At 39.8% G+C, this 18,233-nt stretch overlaps 1 protein-coding gene across 1 annotated transcript in view; it reads right to left on the minus strand.

Moving 5' to 3' along the window:
- LOC122556550 (cyclin-I-like) overlaps window positions 1-10,273 on the minus strand; it is a 30,846-nt gene extending 20,573 nt beyond the window's left edge. The window contains exon 1 of the mRNA XM_043703332.2: window positions 9,968-10,273. The gene's annotated coding sequence lies outside the window, so the exon portion shown is untranslated. The remainder of the gene's footprint in view (window positions 1-9,967) is intronic.
- Between the last annotated feature and the right edge of the window lie 7,960 nt (window positions 10,274-18,233).

The following is an 18,233-nucleotide window of genomic DNA, read 5'->3' on the forward strand; positions in this document are numbered from 1 at the left end:
TCCTTCCTATCGGAAAGATATTGTGAAACTTGAAAGGGTTCAGAAATGATTTACAAGGATGTTGCCAGGGTTGGAGGATTTGAGCTGTAGGGAGAGGCTGAACAGACTGGGGCTGTTTTTCCTGGAGCGTCAGAGGATGAGGGGTGACCTTCTAGTGGTTTACAAAATTATGAGAGGCATGGATAGGGTAAATAGGCAAAGTCTTTTCCCTAGGGTGGGGGAGTCCAGAACTAGAGGGCATAGGTTTAGGGTGAGAGGGGAAAGATATAAAAGAGACCTAAGGGGCAACCTTTTCACGCAGAGGGTGGTACGTGTATGGAATGAGCTGCCAGAGGAAGTGGTGGAGGCTGGTACATTTGCAACATTTAAAAAGCATTTGGATGGGTATATGAATAGGAAGGGTTTGGAGGGATATGGGGCGGGTGCTGGCAGGTGGGACTAGATTGGGTTGGGATATCTGGTCGGCATGGATGGGCTGGACGAAGTGTCTGTTCCCATGCTGTACATCTCTATGACTATGTAAATTGCCCAGTGGGGACCTCTTGTTTCTTTCAAATTAGGAACTTCATACAAAAAGAGACCACACTTCTAATGATCCTTATAGGTCCGATATGGAGAAGAGGGTGTTGAGTGCTGAGGGTACATTATCTGTTAGCAATGCTTATCTATTGGGAGGGGGTCCCTCGGACACGACTGAATGGCTCTGCAAGGAATGGGAGAGTGTGTTGTACGTTAAGATCTCTTCTGAAATAATGGGAGGATATTTGGGAAAACGCAAGAAGGATCACAATTTGCAACAGGACCCACACCTTGCAGTTGAAAATTCTCCACAGGGTCCATCTGGCCCCAGCCTGCTTCGCTAAATTTAAAGCAGGAGCATCTCCCAACATGTCCTAAACATAAAGTGAGCATGGCACGTTTACTCATTGTCTTTGGTCCTGCCACAGACTGGGCATACTGGAACACTGTGGTAGGCGAAATAGAGAAGGCCTTGGAGACGGAGGTGGAGATGGACCGGTATCTCTTCTTCTTGGCTTTGTTAATCCACTTCCATGAGATGTCCACAAAAAAAGGCTTTTCATAATCCTCACTTCTTGTACCAGAAAGAACATTCTATTCGGGTGAGTGTCGGAAAATCTCTCCGGGTCTGGCGGGCTGGTGCAAGCTAGTCATGGAGCACAGCCCCTTGGACTTTATGAGTATTGTGCATCATAAAATTGAGAATTTTTATAAGACATAGGCCGACCCTTTTTGGACTGCCTGAGTACAGATTAGTCCGCCATACTAATAAGAGCTTTTATATAGCCATGGCAATACTATGTAATGAATCTGGTATCCAGAGGACAGGAACTACAAACATATAAATATGTATAAACTTATGCAATCAATGATCAAGGGCTATTGCTTTGTTTTTCTGAGCTGTTTATTGTTATAATCATTATTATTATTGTTAAGATTGTTCTTTTTTAGCTTAATTATTAGTTGTTATTTATTTATGTAATTAGCAGGTTTGGTTTTTAATGTTAGCTTGAATTGTTTGGTTTTGTATCTGTTGTAATTTTCAAGAGAAAAAATTCCTTTTTTCAAAATAAAAATATATTTTAAAAAAGTCTTTCTGCATCAAAACTACATTAAATAAGATCCAACTGATTGACCAATCTCACAAGTGGCAGCTTGATTCTTAACATGTTACTTATTATTCCACAAAAAATTGTAATATTATTCATTTTACTATTTCTTTCATCAGCCAATGTCCTTAACACAATCATCTAATGATTATCTCACTAGTTTCACAACTTGTGAAGAACATTGCATCACATAAGCCATTATCAGTTATGGAGAGAAACATGCACAGCTATTTCATCATTCACTTTAACCATGGGTAAAGCCATATCAATAAATCCTCACTTCTTGTACCAGAAAGAACATTCTATTCGGGTGAGTGTCGGAAAATCTCCATAATGATTTATCATGGCTTAAAGGATAAGACAACTGGAAAGAAAGCACATCGTTAATTTGTTTCCATACTTAACATTCATCCATGTTGTGTATCATCTTTTGTTCTTGGAATAATATGTAGAGTTTCCCCAAAATCATAATCTTTAGATCAATTTTCAGATTCTTCGGGACATTTTAGCCCACTTGAGTCTTTGGATCTTCCTGACTCAGATTTGTCAAATCCTTAGACATATATAAACATGCCCAGAGAATTTTCACAAAATAATAAAATACAGAAATAAACTAAAATCCCATTGTTTAATGGCTAAGCCATTGTTTTCACAAAAATCACAGAATAGGAGACAAAAGAATTTCCAAAATGCCATCCAACAAAATAGAAACTGATCAATCATGACAAAGTAGCAGTTCTGATTAAACTACCTTTTACTTTCAAACAAAAGATAATTACAACTATTCTGGTAAGAAAGTGAATGTACAGTGCATCCAAAAGCTTCTGGTAGTATATTCGCTTGTTCCTAGAAAATTAGTGCTGATCTCAGACTTGCAATTTTTAAACACAATACAAGCCAATTTCTTACCTATTCAACCAATGCACCTGTAAGCACAAACCTTTCAATCTTCTAACAAGTCTATTGAGTGGTAAGAACACAACATCATTGCACTCATCAACACTTCTCATGAGGAGAGGCATTCCAACTGGGAGGACCACTTTCCTGTCTCAAGCATCCACTAAAGCTAATAAGAATATTTGCAGAGAAGTTTGAAACAAGCTAAAAATCACTTTTGCAATCAGTCCACAAACTTAAAATGGACTCTCTTAGAAATACAGCTGTGTTGCTCATCTTGTCATTTATATGATGTCAGTGCTCTTAGAAGGGAGGACTGCAGATGCTGGAGATCAGAGTCGAGAGTGAGGTGCCGGAAAAGCACAGCAGGTCAGTCAGCATCCGAGGAGCAGGAGAATTGATGTTTCAGACAAAAGCCTTTCATCAGGAACACTGATTCCAGATGAAGGGCTTATGCCTGAAACATCGATGCTCCTGCTCCTCTGATGCTGCCTGACCTGCTGTGCTTTTCCATCACAACACTCAGTGTTCTTAGATGCCTACACTGGACCAGAAGTTTGGTTGAAACTTAGAGGCTAAGATCTGGTCGTTTTGCCTCTATTTACATGGTATGTATTTTAGTTTGTGCTTAAGTCATTTTTTAAAACTCACTTGTGGGACACAGGCATTGATGGCTGGCCAACATTTATTGTTTGTTCTATTTGGCTTTGAGAAAGTGGTGGTGAGCTGTCCTCTTGAACCATGCTGTAGGTTAACCCATTATGACCGGAGAGAGGGATTTTCAGGATATAGATTCAGCGACAGCGAACGAACAGCGATGGGGAGTGGTTTGGAGGGGAACTTGCAGATGGTCATATTCACATGTATCTGTCGCCTTTGTCCTTCTAGATGGAAGCGGTCACGAATTTGGATGGAACTGTCTAACGGTATATTTCAATGGTGCATCTTATATATTGTACACACTGCTTCTATTCAGATGCAGTGGAGGGAGTGGATGTTTATAGATGTGGTGCAAATCAAGTGGACTGCTTCATGCTGGATGGTGTCAGCCTTAAGTGTTGTTGGAACTACAATCATCCAGGCAAGTGGGGATTATTCCATTACACTCCTGACTTGTGCCTTGTAGATGGTGGACAGGCTTTGGGGGGATAGGAGATGAATTACTTAAGTATTCCCAGCCGCTGACCTGCTCTTGTAGCCACTGTGTTTACATGATTAACCAGGATGAGTTTGTAGTCAAAGAATAACTCCCCAGGATGTTCATAGTGGGGATTCAGTGACAGTAACACAAGTGAATGTCATGGGGAAGTGGTCAGATTGATCCTTATCAGAGATGGCTGTTGCGTGGTATTTGGGTAGCACAATTGTTACTTACCGCTTGCCAGTCCAAGACTGGATGTTGTCCCAATCTTGTTGCATTTGAACATGCTTCAATATCGGAGGAACCATGAACGGTGCTGAACAATGGTGCTCAATAGCAAAATTTTCTGATCTTATGATGGAGGAAAGGTAATTTATAAAGTTACTGAAGATGGTTGGGCATAGGACACTACCCAGAGGAACTCCTGCAAAGATGTCCTGGAGCTGAGATGACTGATCTCCAACCATCTTCCTATGTGCCAGGTATGATCCCAACCAGCAGAAAGTTTGCCCACTTCCTAGGGGTCCTTGATGCTCCATTCAGTCGAATGCAGACTTGATGTCAAGGGCTTTTATTCTCACCTCATCTTTTGAATTCAGCTCTTTTGTCCATGTCTGAACCAAGGAGAAAGTAAGGACTGCAGATGCTGGAGATCAGAGTCGAATGCTGCCTAACCTGTGATTTTCCAGCACCAGACTTTTCAACTCATGTCTGAATCAAGGCTGTAATGAGGTCAGGAGCTGAGTGGCCCTGGCGAAATCCAAACTTGGCACCACTGAGCAGGTACTGCTTGACAGCACTATTGATGACACCTTTCATCACGTTACTGATAATCAAAGTGATGTGATGGTAACTGACTGAGTTAGATTTGTCCTACTTTATGTGTTCATAGCATACCTGGGCAATGTTCAACATTTTTGGGTAGATGCCAGTGTTGCATGTGTACTGGAACAGCTTGGCTAGGAGCGTGGCAAGCTCTGGAACACAAGCTTTCATTATTATTGCCAGAATATTGTTAGGGCACATAGCCTTTGCAGTATCCAGTTCTTCCAAACATTTTTTGATATTGTGTGGAACAAATCCAATTTGCTGAAGACTGGCATCTGGGATGTTGAGCACCACTGGAGGAGGCCAAGACAGATTATTCACTTGGGACTTCTGGCCAAACATTGCTGCAAATGTTTCAGCTTTCTCTTTTAAAATGATGTACCAATACTATTACCGAACATTGATACACCTGTCCAGTGTATCTCTGGAGTGGGGGTGTCTGCACAAACACTGTCTATAAGAAGCAAGCAGCCCTATCTCCAAGAAATAATGCACTCTTCAATTCCTTTGTACTGTTAACACAACTTTATTTATACCTTCATATTGTAGGTTATCAAATACAGCTCTCTAGTGTAGTGCTTGAGACATGCTTATTCCAGACTGGTGTCTTTTCTATACTACTATAGTGAGAGAGGTGATATTGCAACGTGCTAAACCGTCAGAGGGTAGTAACAACTCTATTTTTTTTCCCAAAGGCTGCAGTACGTTTCTTTCTAATTTTACCATGATGTAGCACATTCAGACGGCAAATGGTTACCTGTGTCCCTTCAGTTGTTTTAAAAAAAACATTGCTTTCGAAAACCTTTGATGCAGAGAAGATTCCAAATGGCACACAGCTGAAACAACACTCTCCAAGTGATAGACTAAATACAGTCAGCAAACTCAATTCTTGGGTGAAGGGACCTGCCAGAATTCAGTTTTGTGAAAAAGTTTCTTGTTTCCACTTTTGCCACAATATCATCAACAGATGAAATGGGATGGATTTCCCTCCCAACTTTTGGTTAACCCAATAAAGATTCTTAACTCTCCACTTATCTTAGGAGCAGTCTTGCCCTTCTCATGCTCATTCTAGACTGGTATCTTCACTTTTGTTCATCTTTGTGTCATGTCATCTGTTACATTATGATTTACATGCACCTCAATACTAATATTTTAGGTGGTGGTTTATTCAGCTTTTCTCTCCTGGATAATCTTAATGCAGTAGACCTGATTCTGCTTCTTCAGCAACCAACACCATACAAAAAAAGGCAATGTGACAATACTATTGCTTTAAGAGATGTAGTTTGTCTTTTTTTTTTAAAATGAGAAAGGTTGAGACAGAGGAACTGAGCTGTCTGCTCCAAAGCCAATAAAGTAAGCAACTGGTGAGGTCTTGGGTTTTTTTTTTCTCTGAAGTTGGAACAATAAAAAAAGTCTGAATGGGTAAGGTCAAGCTCCCACAGAACCAAGACTTGTTTTTTAAATTTTGGACTTCAGTAGCAGTTGCTGGGGTCTTGAAGCTGACTGTGGAAGCTCTTATTCCCTTCTGTTATAGCTAAATGCTGGGGTTCTCTTTCTGTTGCTAGAATTGCATGCGTGACCATCTATTTTACTGAACTTGCCTTTGCAAGGATGTGTTTATGGGATGTTCCTATATTGGAACAGTTAATTAGTAGTAACTAATATATTATTTTGTTAAGCATTTCAATAGAATTACATTTAAGCCAATTCTTTTATTTTGTCTATATTTTAACTATAGTATATAAATAATGGTTTTTTTGTTTCAAGCCTGGTAACTGCTTTTGGAACAAAATACCGTACACTTACCTTTAAAATAAGAAGGTGTTTGGGTCTAGACTATCTTCTTAATACATTTTGAGGGGGTTTGGTCTGATCCTTAACAGCGGTTCAAAGAAAGGAACTCCAGTTTACCATAACTCCTTTCTGATTTCGTTTCAGTCTGAGTAGTTCTGTTCATTACACTTCCCTTTTAGGTTAAACCCCTGTCTTTAGGGTATATTCATAACACTGCTGTAGGCAAGTAGGAATGCCCAGTTTGAGACAAGTAATTAAAGGTCCTAGACCAGGAATTTCAAACTAGTGAGATTAGCTTTCCAAATCTCACCCAACGCACTCTGACTAAACTTACCACTATTTAATGGCCATGTACTTCCATAAGGTTATTTCTGAAAGTTACATTTAATTGAAAACAATTTTGAGTTTCTCTGAACTTCCTGAATACAATACTTGGTTTTCCCCTTCACTGGGAATTTCCAAACATCTCAATACCCACTTCAACAATGTATTTATTATACCCTGTAGGGAAAATACCTGCAGTTTCTCAGAGTCCAGGTTGTACCAATATTTAGGCAGTCACAGTGACCTTGTCTTTGGTTGCAATAGATAACAGTGAAAGGAAATTAATAGGAAGGGTAAATGCTAAACATATTCAACAGGTCTGGCAGCATCAGGAGGGGCAGTGAGGAAAAAAAAAATATTCTGAATCAAATATAATGTTTTCAGAATTGAAGGAAGCCAGAAATGTGATCAGTTTTACATCATGGGGTGGGGGCACAAACAGGAAGAAGAATAAAGGTCTGGAATAAAGGTCAGAAGCAATGGTGTTGTGAACAAGAGACAAGTTATAGCTCAAACAAAAACAAAGCAATTACTCAAGAGTGAGTGTGAATGGCAGAATAATAAACAACTCTGTCGGATGGCAAAAACACAAAAAAGACAAGATTCAGACTAACCATGGCAGTACACTGAATCAAAATGGAGGACAAAGTTCATGCAATTGTTGATCTCAATGTTGAATCCAGAAGACTGCAAAGTGCCTAACTGGAAGAGGAGGAGCTTGCATTAAGCTTCACCGGAACACTGCAACAAGCCAAAGACTGAGGCAGGGCTGAGAGCGAGGTGGTGAATCAAAATGCCCTGTGCAGAGTTGTTCCATAAAGCAGTCCCAAAATCTGTATTTGGTCTCTTCAATGTAAATAAGACTTCTTTTGAGAATGAATATAATAAATTGAGCTGAAAATGTGTTGCTGGAAAAGCGCAGCAGGTCAGGCAGCATCCAAGGAACAGGAGAATCGACGTTTCGGGCATGAGCCCTTCTTCAGGAAAGGGAGGAAGAGAGCTTCTTCAAGGAAGGCATCCTTGTGAGAGGATTCGCAATAGGTTAAAATCTTCAAGGAGAAAGTGAGGACTGCAGATGCTGGAGATCAGAGCTGAAAATGTGTTGCTGGAAAAGCACAGCAGGTCAGGCAGCATCCAAGGAACAGGAGAATCGGGCTTATGCCCGAAACGTCGATTCTCCTGTTCCTTGGATGCTGCCTGACCTGCTGCGCTTTTCCAGCAACACATTTTCAGCTCTGATCTCCAGCATCTGCAGTCCTCACTTTCTCCCCTATAATAAATTGATATAAGTATAGGTCAATCATCGTTTCAGCTAGAAGTTGCATCTGGGATCTTGGACAGTGAGGCGAGCGTAAGTGTTCTACTTCCTCCAAACCACATGGGAAGATACGATATGTGGGACTGAGGGTGGGATCAGTGTATCGAGAAGGGAATGGTCCCTTTGGAAAGCTGGCAGGAAAGGGTGGGAAGATGTGTTCAACAGTAGCATCATGTTGGAGGTGACAGAAGTGCTAGAAGATGATGCGGTGGAAGAGGAGAATGGAGAGATGTAAAGCAACTGAAGCAGAGTACAGGCATATATCAGACAAACCATCAGTCATGGACCCCTGCCAACCAAAAGTGGGCGAAATCCTTAGTTGAGTATAAAGGTAGATATCTCAGAAAGCTATGGAAGGATGCAATGGAGATAAGAAACTGGCATAAAGGAATGGAGTTGTTATAGGAGGCATGGAGTGAGAAAATATAGTCATGACAATGTGCTTTCAGACTGGACTGCCCATTATCCAGCCATTCACACTCAGGAGCTGTTAAAGCCACAATCAAATCAGACATGATCTTACCGAGTGGTGCAGCAGGTGTATACTCTATGGCCCTATGATCCACTGCAGTTAATACTTACATTTACACATTTACTCCAAACATTGCCAATCCCTTTACCTTCTGGTCCACGCATCTTTAGGATTTAAGCTCTGCTGGCCTCTAACCTATCCAATACTTTCCTTCTGTTCAGCCACTTCCGCCCCCCACCCCACCCCACCCCCCTTTTAAAAATAACCTGTCATATTTCTACCTTATAAAAGCAAATTACTGCGGATGCTGGAATCTGAAACCACAAGAGAAAATGCTGGAAAATCTCAGCATCTGTAAGGAGAGAAAAGAGCTGACGTTTCGAGTCTAACTGACCCTTTCTCAAAACTTTTGGATATTTCTACCTTTCTTCAGTTCTGAAGAATAAGACTTGACTTGAAACATCAAATTTTTGTTCCTCTCTCTACTAATGCTGTCAGCCCCACTGAATATTTAAAATACTTTGATGTTCAGATCTCGAGCATTGCCAGTATTTTGCTTTTATTTGACAACAACACTGTGGCCCTTGTTAGAAAAAGAACCGCGCCTTATTTAACTTGGACAAAATGAGATCCGTTGGGAAAAGTTTGGGTTGTGTCTCTGAGAGCGAGAATGATACTCCTCTGAAGAGATTAAGTTTGACCCGAATAAGATGGGACGAGAAAAAAAACATTGCGATTGAACGTGCCCAAAGTCTTGGGTTGCGATTGCGACATTGCTTTTTGAATAGTCTTTTGTTATAAATTGGTAATAAAATCAAAATGCTCGATCAACATTGCAAGTCTGTCGGTATCTATGGAGAAACAGAATGAACCTCTGCAGGCCACAGAGTTTCTCTCTCCACCGATGCTGTTTGAGTTGGCCGAGTTTCTCCAGCACTTTCAGTTTTCATTTCAGATCGCCAACATTTTATTAACAATGAATAAAAATGATATTCTAGTGCAAAGGCATTAAACTGCACATTCTGGCCCCACCCCTCTTAAAGGGGAAGCAGGAACTTCAACTTAAATTCTAGAAACCAGCAAAAGGACAACGTTGAGTGGTCACTACAGACCCAGTCAAACGGAAGATTTTGATCAATTACGGAGGAGGTACTAAGTCTATTGAATCCCCTCTTCCCTTAGCTCAACATAACCAACAAAAGATTTGAAATCAACTTTCCACCCAAAACAATGATACGTTTTAACGTTCTTAGTGAGAACGTCATGTAAACTAGAACAAAACGTCCCAGATATCTGACACTTATGTAAATTAGTTTTCTTTTAGCAGTGCGAAGTTTTAAGTGAAAATTAAACAGCGCTTGTTCTGATATAAAATACACGCTGCTTTACACACAATAAATACATTGAAGTCAATAACTTGGGTTGTAATTTGTATGTAGCTCCGGAAAAAGCCTTCCACTTCTACGGCCTTAGTGACTATCTTTACTGAGTGAAAGTCTTTGCACAGGACTCTACCCAGGCAGCAGAGCAAACACCTTCAATTACAGAAAGCTGCAGCAATTTACCTCTTCCCCAAAGCAAAGTGGAATGTGTGTTCTCTTTCTCCGCCTCGATCAAAGCCATCAGTTCAGCATCTCCATTCTTCCGAGGCAACAAAAGGAACCAGTCTTCGTGCCCAGAAACTTCAAATGTGGGTCATAACAAACGGGTACTGTGTCCCCGAACAAGGCGACCATCGTCCGGGTATGCTTAAAACTAACATTCAAGAAGCACACTTTAAAAAGACACGAAGTAGAACTAGAGAATTGAACACAGTTGATCGAGGAGTAGGGAGGGGGAAATAAAGGCCACTTCCACACTCCGCAGTCCCCGCGCTCTGATAGGAGACGGACTGGAACTGGAGTCATTTCGAAACACTCGGCTCCTCCTCGTTTCATCACGTAAGCGGTTACGTGCTGACTATCACGGCAAGAACACAACTGCTCCACAATACAATCCATCTTGTGAGCTCAGAGGTTGCTGGTGTGGGACAACTGCACACAGTTATATTTCAATTCTTCCATTATTAGATTCTTGGATAGAGTCATACAGCACAGAAACAGACCCTTAGGTCCAAGCCGACCATAATCCCAAACAAAACTAGTCCCTGCCTGCTCCTGGGCCATATCCCTCCAAACATTTTCTATTCATGTATCTCTTTATATGACATTTAGTTGTAATTGTACCCATATCCACCACTTCCTCAGGAAGTTCATTCCACACACAATCCACCCTCTGTGTAGGAAATTTGCCTCATGTCTTTTTGAAATTTCTCTCCTCTCACCTTAAAAATGTGCCCCCAGTCTCGAAATCCCCCCATCTCAGGGAAAGGACAACTACCTATCTATATCTCTCATTATTTTATAAACTTCTATCAGGTCACCTTTCAACTTCCTATGCTCCAGTGAAAAAAGACCCAAGCTATCCAACCTTTCTTTGTAACTCAAATCTTCCAAACGTGGCAACATCCTGGTAAATCTCTCCTGAACCCTGTCCAGCTTGATAATATCCTTCTGACAATTAGGTGACAAGAATTGGACCCAGTGTTCCAGGAGAGGCCTCACCAATGTCCTGGAGAATCTCAACATGACTTCCCAACTCCTATATTCAAAGGACTAGGCAATGAAGGCAAGTGCGCCAAGAACATTTTTAACAATGCTGTCCATATGTGATGCAAACTTCTAAGAATTATGTACCTGACCCCCTAGGTCTCTCTGTCTACAATACTACTCAAGGCCCTACCATTTATTGTATCAGCCCTATCCTTGTTTGTTGCACCAAAATGCAATACCTTGCATTTATCCAGATTGAACTCCAAATACCATTTTTTCAACCCATTGACCCATTTGATCAAGATTCCTTTGTAATCTTAGAAAACTTGCTTCACTGTCTATTAAGATACCAATTTTGGTGTCGTCTGCAAACTTACTAACCATTCCTTCCATATTCTCATACAAATCATTTACACAAATGAAAAATAAAAGAGGACCCAAATCTGATCCCTGTAGAACACTGCTTGTCACAGGCCTCCAGTCTGAAAAGTAACCCTCCACTATTGCTCTCTATCTCCTGCCGTTAAGTTGACGAGAGCAATTGGCAATCTCACCCGAATCCCATGTGACCTAACTTTCCTAATTAGTCTACCATGCGGAACCTTGTCAAAGGTTTTACTAAAATCCAAATAAATAACATCTACTGCTCTGCCATCATCAGTCTTTTTGGTAATTTCCTCAAAAAAATCTATCAAGTTTATGAGAGACAATTTTCCTCGCACAAAACCATGCTGATTATCCTTAATCAAATTTTGCCTCTCTAAATGTCCATAAATCCCATCTTTTATAATCACCTCCAACAATTTACCCACAAACAAAGTTAGACTCACAGGTCTATAGTTCCCTGATTTCACAAAGGTGCAACATTAGCCTTTGAGCAGAAGCTCTTCATCAGGAATGTTCCTGAAACATTTACTTTCATAAAATACTTACATTCATTTACTTGCAAGCTTTGTAGACTCTATTAACTTTTAAAGAGAAATCGAAACTTCCAGTTAACATCTGAAAAGATGACACATCAAGATACACCTCATACTGTGATAAATGACAAAATAAACGCTTTGACTAAATGTTATTTCCTTTCAATCAACAACTTTAGACTTTAAACTATAGAAAATAGGTTCCCCACTTAAGTTATAGCATGACCACAAATCTTTAAGTAGACACTTCATCCACCAGGACTCAGTCTAAACTTATTCTTAGTTCCCAATGGCAAGTAACTTCTGATTTCTTTATTTGTTCACAGGGTGTGAACATTGCTGGCTAGACAGTATTTATAGCCCATCCCTATTTGCACAGAGGGCAATTAAAAGTCAACCAAATTGGCTGTGGGTCTGGATTCACATGTAGGCCAGTCGAAATAAGGATGGCAGCTTCCTTCCCCAAAAGGACATTAGTGAACCAGATGGGGTTTTCTGACAACGGATTCATGGCAATCATTAGACTCCTAATTCCAGATTTTTAAAATTGAATTTCCACCATCCGCTGTGGTGGGATTCAAACCCAGGTCCCCAGAACATTACATGAATCTCTGGATTGGTAGCCCAATGATAATACCACTAGGCTATTGCCTCCCCAGCTTGGACTTTGGGAGTTATGCAGTTGAATCTTATGTTTTAATCCAAGTTTGGAGAGTCTTCCAGATTTCATGAACTCAGTATCTTCAATTTGAGTGCAAACTTCCATCCAAGTTCTGCATGGTGGACTGTAGCATTCCAGGATGGTGGTGGAGAAGGACACTTCAACCACAACTTGTCAGCTCTATCCATTTCTTTCTTCTTTTTTCTTTTTGTTTCTCTCTTGGTATTTCTTTTATTCTTTTCTCTTTCCTTCAGTCTCTCAGCCTGGTATGGTGTGTCTTGGCCCAGTATCTTGGCACAATCTCACAGCAGCCTGCAGCGGTCTCTCGGCCTGGCACAGTGGTGTCTCAGTCCGGTCTCTTGATGTGTGAGTGGGTCCTGCCCGGGCATGTTGCAGAGGCAGCAGGAGGAGACTGGGGAGGTAGCAGCCTCAGCAACAGTAGCAGCATTGGCAACGTCACCCAACATGGGGAAGAGTGAGTGGTGAGTGAGCTCCGCTGGTGAATGTAGCTGCACTGGGAACTAGCAGCTGACATCTTCCGGAGAGCAAGTTAAGCGGAGGACTCATCAAAGACTGTTGAACTTTTAATTTTCTTCCTTTATTTTTCAAGTTTATATTAAGAAGGACTTTAATGTTAATATTATCTTATTTAATTATTTTTCTACTTATTTTATGAAAGTAATTCTTAACATTTTTAACTTTGTTTCTTTTACTCCTTTGTAGCTAAGGGTTTTGTATCTAGTTACTTTTGTACCTAACATGGCACCATGTGAGGTAACATTATACACTTTTTACTATTATCTCTGTACTTGTGTAGACATAACAATAAATATAAATCCCAAAATCTAAATCTAGTGTCAGTATTTTCTCTGCTACATTGCAGGACTAGCTGCCTCTACCTCTTACTCTCTTCCTCCCAGATGACTAAGGAACAGATGAAACAAAGCTGCTAACTGCCTGTTATATTTATGGATTTGTAAGGAAGTCTATAAACTAATCTCACAAATGGCTTCTTGTACCTTTTTCTCATGGACACACATTAACTGTGTATCTAGGCAGAAATGCTAATTAGTTATTTTTGATCCTAACTCCTTTCATCTCAGAAGCAAATGTGTTTTTCACAGCACAACTGTTCTCAACCCAAAGCCCATTTGGGAGCCTTGTGTTCTATTCATATACACTAAGACTCCAAGCACAAATATTTTACACCTTTTTCTCAATAAAACAATCTGAGATCTATTTGATCTCGAACAAGTAAATCAGCCAGGCATATTGGAGATCAGGACCACCTTCAATTATGGTAAATTTAAAAATCCAATCCAAATATATAATAATCCTAACAAAAAGATACAGTTCCAAAATGCATGATAAATTTCAAAATTGCAACAATTTAAATTGCATATTTAAATTGGTATGAACAAACATGAACAGCTTTCACATTCACAGTTTCAGATGTTTCTTGACTGAACAAGGTCACCAACTCTTATCACATTAATTCCATTAACATACGCTCATTGTTAAAGATATGATGCTTGTGCTAGTTGAACCACATACATTGTATGGATGACCGCAGTATATCATATTCAAAGCCTTTTTGTATGGTGAATTGGCCACTGTGACATAAAATGCTGTGTGTCCAAACTACAAGGACACCAACTGAAATATGAAGATTGTAGATAGTTGCTCTGGCAACTGGGCAACAGTCACTAACATCCATAGCCCCTGGAAACTGACTGTTCAGAAGGCCATTGGAAGAGCAAAAATGAAAAGGTCAGCTGGCCAAGAATAGGGCCAAGAGAAAGCAGAGGCTCTTGAATCATGCACCTTCTCAGTCCACTCTCTTTCTCTTGCTATGCCAAGTGAGGCTTCTGAGCCATAACAGATGATGCTTAGCCCAGCAATAGTGAAAAGCATCATCTTATATTTGTTAATTCAAGGGATTGTGGGCAAGGTCTGCACTTGTTGCAGATCTCTAATTGTCCTTGAAAAGTTTGGGATGAGTAATCTGCTTGACCTGCACGCAGTCTATGCAGTGAAGGTGCTGCTAGATAAATAGTTGTAGGATTTTGAATGGGTATCCAGAATGTGATTTTTTTATCTGGATCAAAATGGTGTACTATTTGACGGGAACCTTTGGTAGTGTTTCCATGTTCCAATTTTCTTATCAATCCAAACATTTTCTTTGTGAACAGGTTATAATTTGGCTCACTGGAACAAATCAATCTAGTCACTTTGATTGCTTTCCATATTTATCATATTGCAATCAACTCAAGCAGTTGAAGTTAAGTATGTGTTGCAATATCTCATTGTAATAAATGATGTGGATATATTTCAATGTTATTTCTTTTTATAAATGTACCCACAACTCTATTCTTGTTTTGCATTAAATAGATCATCATTAATGATTCTGTTCATGATTTTAAAAACCTGAGTTACTTCCCCATAGGCTTTTGTTTCTCAAAGAGTAAATTTTGTTTCCTCTGCTTTCCTTAATAGTTTAGCAAATCAATTCCAAGTCATCTGATTACTTATATCTGCCTCCATTTCTTTACTTCATTTCAGTGGAATGGACAGCTGAGTGGCTTGATGATCGGTTTTCTGGAAGTTTGAATTGCAATTCCCATGTCACCAAAAGCCTGACAGAATAAGCTATCTAATATAATGGCAGAGACAGTTAGGAAGTTAATTAGCTTGAATAGAAGACAATGATGGGCTTGTGCCCCAGGCCTAGACTATCCCCAGTATCCAATAAGGAAGTATCTTTTGACTGTTCTGCAATAATAGCTCTTTTAAGTTTTGAACTGTATAAAAGTCTAGCTGTAAAAACTATTTAATTCAGAGACCATGAGAGAAACACCTTGAAGCTGTGACTGCTGCCCAGCAAGACAGAGGAATGTATCCAGGAATGCTGTGCTGAACCATGCCACCTGCAGTTCTGTAAAAGCAAAACATTAGGACATAAGAACTAGGAGCGGGAATAGGCAATCAGCCCTTCGAACCTGCTCTGCCATTCAATACAATCATGGCTGATCATGGATAATCTCATCTCAGCCTCAACTCCACTTTCCTGTCTTCTCTCCATAACCCTTCAACCCATTCCTAATTAAAAATCTGTCTATCTCCTCCTTAAATTTACTCAATGTCCCAGCATCCACCATACTCTAGGGTAGTGAATTCCATAAATTCACCACCCCTTTGAGAGGAACAATTTCTCCTCATCTTTGCTTTAAATCTGCTACCCTTTTCCAAAAACTACAACTTTTCATTCTATGCCTCACATAAGGAAATTTCCTTTCTAAGTCTACTGTCTCAATCCCTTTTAGCATCTTATATACCTCAATTAGATGTCCACTCAAACAAAGAAGATTCACTCCCAGACCTGTTTTGGTCAGACCATGGATGGGAGTAACCTTGAAGTATTCAACAATGACATCATCACAGTTTTGAACCAATCACTTTAGAAAGAGAATCATCAAGCAAAGTAGATCTGTAGAGTTTGATTTCATTTCATTACATTAGTTTTATTGGCACTTACTTTAAATCTTTGTATCTATATGTTAGCTAATAATTGTCACTTTTTACTTTAGTAAATTTCAGCAATAGCTATGTAATAAATAAACATTTTATCTTTTTAAAGCAAGGAGCTGTGCTGCTGGTCATTTGTAAATTGAAACAATGGAAACTTTAAAGAGTCTACAAATATACAATCATAGAATTCCTACAGTGTGGAAGCAGGCAATTTGGCTCATTGAGTCCATACCAACCCTTCAAAGACCATCCCACCCAGACCTACCCCTCTACTCTATTCCCGTAACCCTGCATTTCCCATGGTTATGCCATCTGACCTGCACATCTCTGGACACTATAGGCAATTTAGAACATAGAACCTAGAAAAATGCAACACAGAACAGGTCCCTCGGCCTACAATGTTACGCCAAGGATTAATTCTAATGTAAAATAAACTAACCTTACCTACGCACCCCACAATTCGCTGCTGTGGATGTCCATGTGCATGTCCAGCAGGTGCTTAAATGTCCCTAATGACTCTGCTTCCACCACCACCGCTGGCAACGCATTCCATGCATTCACAACTCTCTGCGTAAAGAACCTATCTCTGAAATCTCCTCTACACCTTCCTCTTAATATCTTAAAACTATGACCCCTCATCCCAGTCAATCCTGCCCTGGGGAAAAATCTCTGGCTTTGACTCTATCCATGCCTCTCATGGCCATTTAGCATGGCCAATCCACCTAACCTGCATATTCTTGGACTGAGGGAGGAAATGGGAGCAGACGTAGGGAGAATGTACAAAGTTCACACTGCATATGTACTTCAAACTTCAAACAGGTGTATGTAAATTTGTACTTCATGGTTCATTGCAAGGACTTGTCTAGTTTGTGATTGTGATAAATGCGATCTCATGTCTGGATTGCAAAATAAGCCAAATCCAAATATGTACTAAACAATATAAAAACAACCAAATATGGAACTGCAAAGAAATTGGAAGTTGAAGAGAAGTAGTGGCTAAAATATTTGAAACCACAGGAGCTTTGATTGCAAATGTACTAATAATAACTTAAGATGCCAATTTTTGATGAACCAGAGTTTATCAATCAGGAGGGTTTTAATTGATAGGTGCCAGCATGCTTAGACATGGAACTTTTACAACTATTGCTAAACATTTAAGACTTAAATGGCCATTAAGACAAAGAGACAAATTCTTTAGAACACTTGATGAGCATTTTCAGTTTGCTCCCAAGCTAGAATAGGTAACAGAAGCTGAATTGAAGTCTGACTAAGTTACTTTCGCTCAAAACTTCTGAGAAAACTGTAAGTTCAGCTGGAATTTAAAGTCTATGAGTAGGGACTAGAAAGACAGGCTTACTGGAAAGAAAAATAAAAGCCACAGTAAAAAAAGGAGCTAAGCTCCAGACACAACAAGAAAAGGAGGAATGAGAGGCATGGCTTTCATTGCGAAAGGATGAAAACAGTTCTGAAAATGGGTCACTGGCCCCAAACTAGGAGAAAGTGAGGGCTACAGATGCTGGACATCAGAGTCCTGATGAAGGGCTTATGCCCAAAATGTCGATTCTCCTGCTCCTTGGATGCTACCTGACCTGCTGTGCTTTTCCAGCACCACAATCTCGTCACTGGATCCAAAACATAATTCTTTTTCCCCCCACAAATGCTGCCTGATCTGATGAGTTTCACTAGCAATTTCTGTTTTTGTCTAAAATACTATTTAGAGTGAGTACAATGGAAGAGAATAACGTTGATAAATCTGAGAATTCCACCAATTTCAGGTTTGAGGATGATGACATAGTAAAATATTTTAAACAGAGGAATGATTCCTTATAAAATAGCCAGAATCAATCATTTCATTAGTATGGATGTAATATCTACTGAAATACCATTGTTAGAAACTAGGTCATCATGAAAAATGTGTCGATGAATCTAGATATGGAAAGCAAAGGTATTGTATTTAAAAGTCATATTCACTAGAAGTGGGAAAAATGTTTGAATATATTACAAAAAACATAGAAAGTATAAATGGGATTGAACAAAGACCATAAAGTTTTATGAAAGACAAAACATGCTTAACACATCTACTAGCGTCTTTTGAGGATGTAACAGGTAGAATAGATAAGGTCATATCAGT

Source organism: Chiloscyllium plagiosum, unplaced genomic scaffold (genome assembly GCF_037043375.1).
Source record: "Chiloscyllium plagiosum isolate Xiang-an unplaced genomic scaffold, Cpla_swu_hap1 HiC_scaffold_16, whole genome shotgun sequence".
Lineage (NCBI taxonomy): Eukaryota > Metazoa > Chordata > Chondrichthyes > Orectolobiformes > Hemiscylliidae > Chiloscyllium > Chiloscyllium plagiosum.